Source organism: Nipponia nippon, unplaced genomic scaffold (genome assembly GCF_047370975.1).
Source record: "Nipponia nippon isolate SJK-2023a ecotype South Korea unplaced genomic scaffold, ASM4737097v1 scaffold_1, whole genome shotgun sequence".
NCBI classification, from domain to species: domain Eukaryota; kingdom Metazoa; phylum Chordata; class Aves; order Pelecaniformes; family Threskiornithidae; genus Nipponia; species Nipponia nippon.
Genome location: NW_028262290.1, coordinates 25271010 through 25283411, shown reverse-complemented (window position 1 = coordinate 25283411; position 12402 = coordinate 25271010). Strand labels below are relative to the sequence as shown.

Sequence of the window (12402 nt, the reverse complement as noted above, 5' to 3'; positions counted from 1 at the left end):
TCCTAGCACGAGTTGGTCTTTGGTTTTGCTTCCCTTTTGTTCTCCCCTTCCTGGATGTGTTTCTAGCAATATTCTGGCTGCTCGTGGATGTTGCTGGGCAGCTGGGAGTCCCGGTGCCAGGCTGTGGATGCTGCGCCACAGGCCCACAGCTAGCAGCGGTATCTCTACCTCTGGGATGGCTTTTCCTAAAGACCCTTGGCTCTTCTCCGCTGGAGCTGCTGTAGCAGCTCTGAAATTCCTCAGCAACTTGATCCGGCGCCTCCTTGTGATTGATAGGCTCTAGTGTTTATCAAAATGCCATTTTGCTTTGATTTACTCAGGGTTATAAATGGTTCCTTCCTCTTACATTCTTTGCAAATGAAGCCTGATGCAAGTAAGGTAAAGCTTATGTTAAAAGAAGTCTCTCTCCTTTCCTTTATTCGTGGAAAAACAACTTCAGAAGTTGAGTTCCTCATTCCTCTGCTTGCTAGCTTTGAAATTGAATTGTAGCTCATGTTTACGGGCTGCGTTGCTAGTTTTTTCTTCACTTTGAGCCCTGCAGTTCACTGAAATAGGCTAAATTAAAACCAAAATTGTTCTCCTGTATCTCCTAACAAGAGAACAGCATATTTGTAACTTTGGCTAGTTGTTGCTCTTTTTTTTCCCTTGGAGCTGTGTATTGAAATGATGGTGGAGTGCAGTCTTAAATGACAGATACTATTTTTAAGCAACCTACGGAATACAGGAAACTTTTGTAAGGGAAGAAGTATCCAGATAAACATTAAACAAAAACTATTGGTGTGAGGGAAATGATGATAGCATGGTTAGTATTATATTCTTTGTTCAAATAAGCAGACAAGGAGAAGGGGAAAAGGAATCTGAGGGGAAAAAGATCTCTAAGGAAACTATTCTTACAGATGGAAATAATACACCAAGTTTTTTTAAACTTGTTATCAGTTATATTTGTTACTTAGCACTTGCTTAATCAGACTGGCGTAATTTCCGTTAAGGAATTTGCAATATTGTCTGCTTTTAATGAGCTTTAATATTAGTTTTGTTACATTTAAGCTCTTGCCCATGTATGACAGAGCTCTGAACCTTGCTGTGAAAACTCCATGCTGTGAACTTTTAGAGCATTGCCTTTCCAAAACTTTCTGCAGATTGAGGAAGCACGACTTTGCTGTACAGTTTGTCTGAGAAAAGGTACATATAGCAAGTATCCCCCTCCCTGGCACACCTTTTGGTCCTGGGATGGGTCATGGCTGGAGCAGAAGAGCGGTTTTGCTAAGGAACTGGAGCGGGGAGGGGGACGCCGACATGTGCATCTCATTTCCTCCTGCCTCTTGGGCTGACCAGGCGCTGGGTTCAGCTGTGTGGGTGGGAGCGGAGGAGCTGTAACTCAACCCTGCCAGTGGAAAAGATGCTTTGCCGAGATTTCTTCCCCTGTGAAGTAAAGTAAGTTGTATATTTTTTGCTTTGAAAACAAACAAATGATAAAACTTAAGCTCAGTAGAGCTACAAATGGAAACGTGAGCTCCTGCCCTGACCGCTGTGAACCAATTTCACATGTGCATCGGATGTGCAGAGTAGCTGCTTGCGTGGGTTGAAATCTGAAAAATCCTCTGTATGTTTGCAGTATCTGAGTTTAGTTTCTTGCGGGGATGGGGGGCGGGGGGGGGAGACAGGCGGGACAGGGCTCATGTAGAACTACAGACATTAATTTGGGGTGAGTGGAAAGAAGGCAGGAAGAGAAACTGTCCTGACAGCCCATGTTTTCCACTGGAAGTTACAAGGCATTTTGTTTTCTTGAGTTGTTGCCGTCACACTGAATTTGCTCTGAACAGAGAGACTCTGTGGGCAGAAAAGTGGGCAGATGTTGGTGTCATATCCTGAGAGACACTCTTGGTTGCACACAGCTTCCCAGCACGTTGGAGATCCGTGCTGCCTGTTGCACGTGTTGCCAGTCACAGCTTCTGCTGGCTGCTCATCCCCCGGCTTTGCAGAGGGACCTCTACAGCAAAACGGGTGGAGGATCTACAAGGTTGACCGCGGGCACCTACTGCTACACCCAGGAGGTGCTGGGAGGGTGGCAGGAGCCAACGATTAGGGTGCTGCATTGCACTTGGAAAGGTCTGGGTTGTCTTTTGTCCGTGGGAGGTGGGAAGAAATGGATGAGACGTGCAACCGGGGCGTTGCAGTTGAGATGTGCTGTTGTATATTGAAGCAACTTTCCATTTCTTCGCCATGCTTGGGAGACGTCAAGCTTTCACTACCCCTAACTCCTTCTATATCAAATGTGTTTATGGCGTAGCCTGCAGGGCTCTTGAGTTTTTTAATTCGTGTTGCAGCTTAAAAACCGTGCTCTAGTTGGGCTGGGGCCACGGGCCACTATGTCTCCTGGCTGAAGGTTAGGTCCAAAGAATTCCTCCAGCCCGGCAGTTCAGCCCCAGCCCAGAGTGAGAAGAAGTAGGAATGCTTGTGAAAAACTTCCAGAAAAATATTGCAAAACCTGTAATAGTTTGTTGAAAATAAACAGAGCCCAAGCTCTCTGTAGGGGGTGACTTTAATTCATTTAGATTTCTTCTGGGGCATTATGCAATTTTTTTTTCCCATGGATCTTTTGTTGATTTGTTGAATGCAGAGGAAGCTTCTGATTTTTTTCTATTTTTAGTCCTAAAATGAACCAAGCGCTGACATATAAGGAACAATAATTCCGCCAGACAAGCTACTGGAAGCTTATCAAGTGGTGGGAAACTAAGTTCGGTGGAAGAAAAAGTTCTGTGTCCTAGTTACCCACCCACCTTGTATGGCCATACGTAGTCCGAGAGTCTAAGTAAAGTTTGATGCCCATTTTTCTGAGCTCCTGTGGTGGAACAGGAGCTTTCTCTAAACACTGCAGCTCCCCAGAGGATACCAAAGAGAAATGGGAACAGACTTACTTTTTGATGTTTTTGTGTCATAACCCATAATACTAACGCTCATCTCCCTCCTACTCCCCTTTCTAAATATAGCGGCAGGGGACAAGTCAACAACCATCACGCTAAACAGCACTGAAAGAATGTAAAACAGTCCAAAGTTCAGTTTTCATCATTCATCCCTATAATTTTGGTTACCGCAGAGCTAACAGAAGAGTCTCTTGTGAAAGGATGAGAAGCGGAGCATGTGCTTCCTCTTGGACCAGCCCGCAGTGCCAGCTGAGTTAATGCTGACTGGGGGAAAAACCTCCTCTTGGGAAGGAACAGCTTCTGGGGCTGAGTCTCAGATGGCTGAGGGCACAGCTTAACTCCTGCTCAGACCAAAACGCTCGAAGGAAGGACCCTGCCTTGACCTGGTGCCTCGCTGCCAGGCTAGCGGCTGTGCCAGCTTCATGCTGGTGAGGCAAGGCTTTGGGAACAGTTCTAGTAAATCTTCATTATCCGAGCTGCATCCCATAGGAAAGCCTTCCCTGAGAATCAGTCAGCTGAGATTACTGACTACAAACAAAGCAGCAGCAAGAAACCTTTCTTTAAATCGTCAGCTTTCACCTCATTTGGCATGTGCTCAGATATTTTCCTAAAGAAAATTGGTTCTCATTGGTTGGTAAACAAGACGACTTGTTAACTTGTAATTTAATTTAATCGTTACAGTAAATTTTGTACTTCTTTTTGCTCTGCAGGAGTACACACTATTTACATATTTATGCCGTTACAAAGCTTAACTTCCATTTTTATATTCTAGTTTTTCCATTCTGTTATGTTAAAAATGGTAAATAAATATTTGTTTACCAGCTGATTCAGTTTATAGCTTTTATTTGTTCCAACTTGCTTTTCAATGGAAATTGAGATTTCGTTAAGAATGCATAAAATTGGCACTTCTTATAAAGTATATTAAGCACATCAGAACGAAGATTAGCAAAAACATTTTGACTTTAAAGCATATGTAATTATTGGAAGTAACTTATTTATTAGGCAAAAGCATTTTTGCTAGTTATCGAACTGAGCAATTCCAATCACAACGTCTGTTAAACCAGTAGGTCTCAGTCTTTCTTCTTTTTTCCCATAGGCTGGAAGAGTACAAGCTTTCTTGCTTTTTCAGCTTCTAAGTGGTTTTATAAAAAAAGCCTGAAAATAAAAAAAGAGAATTTCATATCTACAGAAGGGCTGTCAGAGTCTAAAGTTTTCTTTTATCATATGAAAAACCGGTTACAGGTGCTCAGCTATGTGACTTCTCCCAATTCATGGTCTGATTTTTGTAACAGCTCTGGCAGTAGAAATCATCAATTTTTCTCTGCTGTCTGTGCTTTTTATAACATACATTCAACCACTAAAAGCTAAGTGGGATTTTACTTCAGCCTTTCCTGTTGGGACTTTTAATGCAGATTCTGAAACCTCATAGACTTGTTCAGCTCTGGCTCTCCTAGATTACAAGAAGTACTGTACTTGTCCTTAAATAAGCAATATATTCTTTTACACAAGCTCTTGATATATCAGCTTTTCACCATGTGTATCAAAGCTTTCAAACTATGATCAGACAGACTTCGCAAATTTGAGTAAGAATCATGCCATCTTCTAAAACATACCATAGAGGATCAGAAGAGAACTCCAAAACTTTAGTTAGTTTTGATAGTAACATGTTGACTCTCTTGCAGAATCACTTTTTTTTGAAGTTTAAATGTTTAATGCTATATTTTCTCTGCTTGACTTGAGCAGCCTGTTCAGAGTCTTGTAGTTAAACCTAGAATGAGATATTGGTGAAGCTGGGTCTCAAAGCATGCGTTCACACACTGAGTGGGGAGTTGCATCTGTTTGCATTCAAAACCCATCACAAAATAAACCACCTCTCATTTTTGGGCCTGTTCAGATAGTAACAAGCTATTTTGGCACTTGGTTTTTGTCCATCTGTCTAGTATCTGCCACTCCAAGAACGCTGCCCTTCCCAGTACAATGGCTGGCTGAAGCATCATTACCCAGAGAAGCCACACTCCTGCTCTGCCTCCCATCTGCCTCTGTTAGGTGGGTATTTTACTGGCTCATCCTGTATGCAGACAGTCTGTAACATGCTCAACACAGTTCAGCCCAGGCCCAAGCAGTGCCCAGGGAGTAACTGTGTTTTCATGCAGGGCGGTGGGGTTGCACTGGATGTCCTTGGAACTCGGAACTCACCATTACAGTAGATGTGTTATGGAAACAGGGCTGCTTTGGTATATGGCAGGGCAGAGGGTTCCCTTTACTCTACGTCTATATATCCAGAAATCAAAGATGTATTTTATCTGCATTTTAAAAAATATCTATGGATTTAAACTTGTTTGGGACAAATATGTGTTGAATAAGTTGGATTTTGAGTAAGTCAAACCTGGATTTTATCCTTACAAAAATATTGAGATGAATAAAGGTACCTAGCTGTAGTAGAAAGCGTTGCTGAGGGAAACTATTTATAGTTTAATTCCTTCATCATAAGCAAAGTTATTTAGAGCAGTATTTAATGTATTTTTAATGCAAATATATGATAATTGACGTTAGGCATCCAAATGCCTTTGCTTTGTAAACACAGGAGTGGAGGACGACTCGTATATTGCTGGACCAATTGCTACCTGAAGACTGGAGATCCATAGGAATGCAGAGGGCTCCTTCACCTCTGGTTTTACATCAGGTGCCCATGCTCTGCTCTCTACCCATGGCACCACAAGTCACACAGTTTATAAGGAGATTCAAGTGGGAACGCTTTCCACCAATGTTTAACAAAAACCTCTCCGTGGCATGGCAAAGCCATTGCCCCTGTAAGTAAGCTTGTAGTAATCTGCAGGAGAAATTACACTGCCAAGCTATGTTTTACTAGTTTTGCTGCCAGAATTTTGTGGGGTCATGAGTTGCTGACATTTCTGTGTCCTTGGAGCATGTGTGTTCATTACTGCTTTTTTGAGGTGCTGCATGCCCTCGCTGCAAGAGGTTGTAGCACCAGAAGGGCTGCTGCGCACTGCGTAAGGATCCCAGGCTTGCAGCTGCCGACATCGCTGCGTTCTTGGAGCATGTACACAGTGGCATTTTGCTAGTAGCTGTATGTTGGCTTGTGCTGTTCAGAAAGGAGATTTCACTTTAGCAGGAGAGGCTGAGTTTTCTTGGCTTACATCAACTTAGTATGAGAATGCATAGAAACCTGGGGCAACTATTGCCGACTTCTGACAGTAAACCTGTATAGTGCTGGGCAGGCCCCAGCTAAGACGTGTCCCAAGCAAGCACGCCCTACCAACCCACTGCTGGCAGACGTTCTGCTCTCGGCTGATGCTGCTCTTGATACCTGAAAACATGAGTCTCTGACACAGAAGCAGAGAAGCTAGCAGAACTGTAGAGAAGAATAGCTGCCATGAGGTGCCTGCTGGTTTTCTTTCACAATGGCCCTACTTTTTCTCCATTCTATGCACTATTAGGATATATTTATTTGCTTCCAGGCTGCATAAATGGAAAGACGCACAAGTCAGGGTCAGGCTTGAACACTTCTTCCTAAGAAGAACTGAAAAACAGTGCTGCTTGGAAACTTAGGAATATTTATTTTCAGCTCCTTTAACTGAAAAAGAAGAGGAAATAAAAGCTGAAGTTTGCATTTATTAGCAGTCCATATTTACCTGCCTACAGTGGAAAGCAACAAAGAAAAACTTTAAATGAAGGAAACACCCTCTAGTGCGACTGAAATACAATATGGACCTAGAGGAGGCTTTTGGGAGACAAAAAATAGAAAATGCTTTGGTAAAGTAAATAAATGTCATAAAATGAAAATTAAGAGCATGCTTCTAAACAAGCATAGCTGGTATATTGGTAATTCCTTCAGGCTGGTACAGTGTGCTCCCACTTCAAACCCCTTTTGTGTTTGGACCTGTGTTGGCAGCTTTTCAAAGGAATCTCGTACTTTCTTCCCTCACCCTCCTCACTTTGCATAGTAATTAGTATGCAAATATGCTTGTGATTTCTTCTTCTTATTTTAATACAGTCACATTTTAGAGACTTCAATAAAGTTCGGAACTCCACGGAAGCAGTCCTTGCTCCAAAAACCATGCAGCCTAAATGGACTGGAAAACCAAAGCACAGCGAAATAGCATCATCCCCATTTTGTGCAGGGAAAAGCATGGTACCAAGCGATCGTCATATCAGAAGGGATTCAGGATCCATTCAGGCAGTATCCTGTGCCTAACATCAGACTCCACCAGCTGCCTCGGGCACCCCATAACAGAAGGTGAAAAAATCCAGCAGTAAGAAGTGAGATCTGTCCTCACATTAGATTTCATTCCCCTTTCTAGGAGTTAGATACTGGCTTACTCCCTGAAGCACCGTTACAATCAGATAATTCTGATTATTTTTGACATTCAGATCTATCCTTTCCTGAATACTAAGTTCTTGACTCTGACACTGTTCCTAGCAGTCTTGTAAAGATACATCCATATGGGGACCTTCAAGCACCTGAATAGTCTTAATGAGTTCAGAAGTATGCAAGATGGATCACACAGGTGATTTCTGGATGGGGGGCTATGATTTTGCCCGGTGTAGCTTATGAAGTCTGGAAAACTGAGCACAGGTCTCCTTATCTCCAGCCTCTCCCTGATGTACAGTTACAATCCCAAGGAGGGAAGAACAGCAGTCTGAAAGTCCTGAAGCTGCAAACTGAAGGAAAACAAAACTATGCATTCAGTGCATAATGCAAAATATGAGAAAATAATGTAAGAGATGGGTGTGATGGAAATACCTTTCCTGAGGCTAAGTAGGTATTGATGTGTTTCAAACCCATAAACAGATTCGTATGTGTTGCTGGCTGAAGAGGTTTGGAGGGTTCAGCTCTAGGTTTTGTTGTTATGTCTCTTTACTTGCTCTTACCTATTGCTTCTCAGGCAAGGGCAACAGAAGACATGAGCAGCCTGCTCTTCTCTTCCTTGTGAGCTAGGATTAATGACAGCCATGCCGAGATTTCTCCATCCTTCTGACTATTTGGGGATGGGGAAAAAAAGATGGCTTACTATCATTCATCCTTCTGATTCCTTGACTGTGGAAGGATTACTAAAGGAAGCTAATTCAGGAAAAAATAATGGGAAACCAGGTGATTTAATTGTAAAGGGAGCAAATGAAGAGAGAAGGAATTCCTCTCAGAAATCAACCCAAATCCTAAATTTGAATACTACAAGTGCAGTTTCACATGAGCTCCTTCATGCAGACCTGTCCTATGTTCTGCCTCTTGTTGGATGCAAAAAGGAAAGCCACACATTGGTGGTTAAGTTCAAGACGTTGTGGGTGCAACAGCTAACCTTTGAGGATGGAATATTTTCTTGCATGACCTACAGTGACACATTTAGAACTACTCAATCACCGTGTATAATCTGTTTCCAGAGATATAGTCCCAGACGGACACTGACACCTTATAGGGCACGATATGTGAAGAATATACAGAACGCACAGGAAAGAGACAGGTAGATCTCTACTAAAAATTTACTTGTGTAACATTTTACTTAAACAGTTATTTCATCACCCTCAATGGAACAGGGCTCTCAAGGACTGCGGCAGTTTGAGAGAAACTAATTGTTGCATCCCACTGGTATGGCCTCTGTGATCCGTATAGCAAAGGACACAGCCCCAGCTGTAAAAATGTACCATCCAGATTGCGCACTGAGAAATCCAAGTGAAAAAATACAAACGAGTCACCTCAAATAAATGGGTGGAGGAGTCAGGTTGGCAGTGACAGCCATTGTCTTATAACGTGTGTTTCAAATCCCTCCTCAAGGTACACACCCATGAAGCTCATTAGTATCAGCCGTTTCACTTAGGCAGAAAGTTCGTGAATATTGGAATCCTGCGTTGAGTATTAGAGGAAAACGCTTCGCTGTCTTCCTGCTACAGTGGCTTTTTGGAAAGGCACCAAGGGCTTTGATCCTGAAAACACTCACCTGTAAGCACCTGGGTAGTCCCATTGACTTAAATAGAACCAGCTGAGAGCTTCAATTCAAGTGTTTGCAGATTAAGACTCATGTTTGTATTTTAAGATCTTATCTACAGAAGAAATTGCACTCATTTACCTAAGTGTTTTTATAAACACACCTTTATTTAAATGAGTGCAATGTTACTTGTGCAGGAGGCTGCCATGCGAGGAGTGGTGGCCCTGCCTTGGTTCCCAGCAGTGTGAAGGCATCGATGGCTCTCAGCACGCTGGAAACCATCGATGAAGGACAGGGTATTGCCATGCTCTGAAGCACCCAGGGAGAAGGCCGCTGCTTTGTCCGTTTGCTGTGCACCCTCACACCACTAGCACGGCCGCCCGCCCCACAAAAACGCGGTGCCGCGCAGCAGGCAGCCCCCTCGCACCCAGCGGGTTTCTCCCGGGGAAGGGCTGGGGATGGGGCATGGGTGGGAGCTTTTAGGCCTCCTTCCCGAGAGGCCGGGGGCGCCCGGGCCGGGCCCGCCTCGCCTCGCCTCGCCTCGCCTCAGAGGGGCCCACAAGGCGTCACGGCCCGAGCCGCCGGCAAGGGGGGCGACGCCCGGCGTCGCCAAGCACCGCACCGCCGGGCCGGGCCGGGCCGGGCCCTCAGGCGGCTTCCACGCGGCTTCAGGCGGCTTCGGCGCAACCGGCACCGGCCGGGCCCGGGCGCGGCCCGCCCCCTTCCAGTCGCCCCGGCGGCTCCTCCTCCCGCCCCGTCCCCAGCCGGCCGGGCGGAGGCGGTGCTGGCGCCGCGGCGGCCTGCTCGGCACGGGGAAGGTGCGTGCTTGCTCTGCTCCCCTCCTCATCCTCGTCCTCCTCCTTCTCTTTCTCCTCCTCACAGGGGGCCGGGGCCCGGCCGGGGAAGCGCTTGGCCGTGGCTGCCTGCGGGAGCGGGGCTGGCGGCGCCCCCCCGCCGGGCTGCAGCGCTCTCCTGGGGCCGCGCTTCTGGCGGGGAGCTCGGCTCCGGCTCCGCCGCCAGGCTGGGGGCGAGGAGGGGCACGCAGGCCGCCATCACCGGCGCCTCGGCGGGGCTCAGCCCCGTCTCCTTCTCTTGCCGAGGGCTTGCGTTAAAGCCCGCGTGTGCTGGGGTCCCCGCCGACGTGGGGCCTTCAGCCGCTGGGCTGCAGCCTCGGGTGCTGCCGGGCCAGCCCTGCCCTGGGTCGGTGGGCCGGAGCCCCCTGGCCTGGCAGCCGGGTGTCGGGCCCACCTCGCACCCGTCCTCCCGCCCTTCTCTGCAGGGGGACAGACGCCAGCTTGGTCGCCTTTCAGGAACACGGACGCTCCATGGCGTGACAAGAAATGCCTGCTTACCCTCTTGTTCCTCTTAATTTAAACCCAACTGTCGACGCTAAGTTGTAGTTGGCTCTCACGCATGTGCTTGGGGGGACGCGTGGTCTCATTAGGCGAGGCACGGTGCTCTGCCGTTGTCTTGAAGCCAGCAGAGTTGACAGCAGTCACTGCGAACAGTGTTGCTCTGAAAGCGATGCCACTGCAAACTAACAAAACTCACGATGTATGGGTTAATGGTTACCCAGATGGGTACATTAGATATTTAATTACACTTTACAGTACACTTTATAGTGAAGAGGTCCCAGCATGTAAAGTGGTTTAGTGCTTCTGAGTAGGAGATTCTAGTAACTAGTTCCCATTAGATTTGCTTTGACAGGACTTTGTTCTTCAAAGACTACCTTTTTCAAATGGATGCAAAAGGAAGAAGTATGTAAGAAGAGAGGCATTTTTATATATGTATATACAATTTTTATATATGTGTATATGCATATACATACTTTATAGAAGTACTAAAATATATATGAGGGAGAGAAAAGTGGGATATAAAAAAAAACCATGAAAAAATTGTAAGTTCTTCAAGCTGAATCAGATTTTACTAAGGAAGCATTAGATATGGAGGAGCCTTTTGAATCTAGTGGTTATGTCTGACAAGTTACAAGTCTGCTCAGAACTACTGAAGAGAAAATTCAAGTATTGGGTTTCTGTTTGCTTGTTGATTACTTGTTTCGTCCTTCAAACTGCAGAATTTTTGGGATCTGACTTTCCTGAGTGCTGCATGAGCACCTGCTCAGAGAGGGCCATGCAGATGCAACACCTGAAATACTAATTTCTTGTTTTGTAAGCCTTAATTTTAAAAATTTTGCCTGTCTGTGTTTTTTACTCTGTTCAAAATTAGATTAATTTTTACTGTTTCTGGAGATTGTTCCACATCTGCTTGCCCTTTTGTATCAAGAGACTGTAAGAGTGTTGTAATCTATTGATGAAAGGGCACCGTGTGGGTGTTTCTTCTTGTAAAGTAATCCTTGGTATGACTGTAGAACAGATTCCCTGTATGGGAATGGAAGGACAGCTTACATCTACATCTGTTTAGAATGTGTCTCTATTTTAGCTTGGGAAATTCTTAAGATTTAAGCTAGGGTGACAAAAGTTGGCCTTGATTTTTCTCTGGTTATTTTTCTGTGAGAATGAAAGCTTGTATTAAAAGTCTTTCTCATGCTTACCTACTATCACTCCATAAAATCACCTTCCAGTCTTGTCTGGTGCTCCCTCTGTTATATTATTATTTTGAAGAAAACGTCAAACACTTCTTTTTCCAAAGAAACCCTACAAAGCCTGCCATATCCGTGAGAGTTCTTACATCCCTTGTTTCCTTGTAAATTTTGACTCGTTTCTTTAGACATACCCACTCTATCTTGGATTGCATCTATCAGTTGTGCCTTGAAATCAGTTTTGCTTTACCAAACTTCAGTCTTTCAGATGAAGTCTGTGCAGATAAACTTGGATCAGAGCCACTGCAGCTTTAGAGCTTCATACTAAGCCTTTGTCTTACCCAGTCTTGTTTCTTGGTGTTTAAAATATATATAATTCTTTTGAACAGCAGAAAAATAAGATACTAAGTCAGATAAGAACAGATTGCAAATCTGGGCTGGGGAAGAACAACCTGGCATTGACCCCTGTTGGGAGACATCTGTCAGTAAAAGCTCATATAAATTCTTTATTTGTTTTATAACATGGTTTTGTGAATGCCTGCGTGTCTTTAATGCCAAATAGGGAAAGGAAGCAACTTACACAGTCTCTTACTGTTAATATAATTGCACAAACTCATAATGCACGTGGGATTCTTTTATCTCTCTCTGCTATAGTGTATAAAACTTTCTTGTTTTCAGATTGAAAACTTTGTCTTCGCATTTCTGCCTTCATTTCCAGTTGTGGGAGGATGAAGATGAAGGATGGCAGTACATCTAAGAGATAGCAGCTGCAGGGGTGAAATATTTTGCTTAAAAAAGTACTTTGTGCGTAGAAATGTACGAAACGATTACAATCTTGAAGCTGTATAGTTCTTTCTGTTCTGTCTCAACAGCAAATATTATCTGTCAAAAACTGCATTGCAGTAATCTTTCGCGTTTTTGTTACCAAATGTCTGCAGTAATCTCAAAGTACTGAAATAAATGTAAGTTCTTTCTTCACTTGACCCCCAGTCACTTA

The 12402-nt window shown here is 44.6% G+C and overlaps 1 protein-coding gene across 3 annotated transcripts in view; it reads left to right on the top strand.

Moving 5' to 3' along the window:
- The first annotated feature begins 9629 nt into the window (after nt 1-9629).
- CPQ (carboxypeptidase Q) overlaps nt 9630-12402 on the top strand; it is a 167657-nt gene continuing 164884 nt past the window's right edge. The window contains exon 1 of one of the 3 annotated variants that reach the window (XM_087734969.1): nt 9630-9684. The gene's annotated coding sequence lies outside the window, so the exon portion shown is untranslated. The remainder of the gene's footprint in view (nt 9685-12402) is intronic. The other 2 variants (XM_087734961.1, XM_087734979.1) reach the window with 2 other exon arrangements.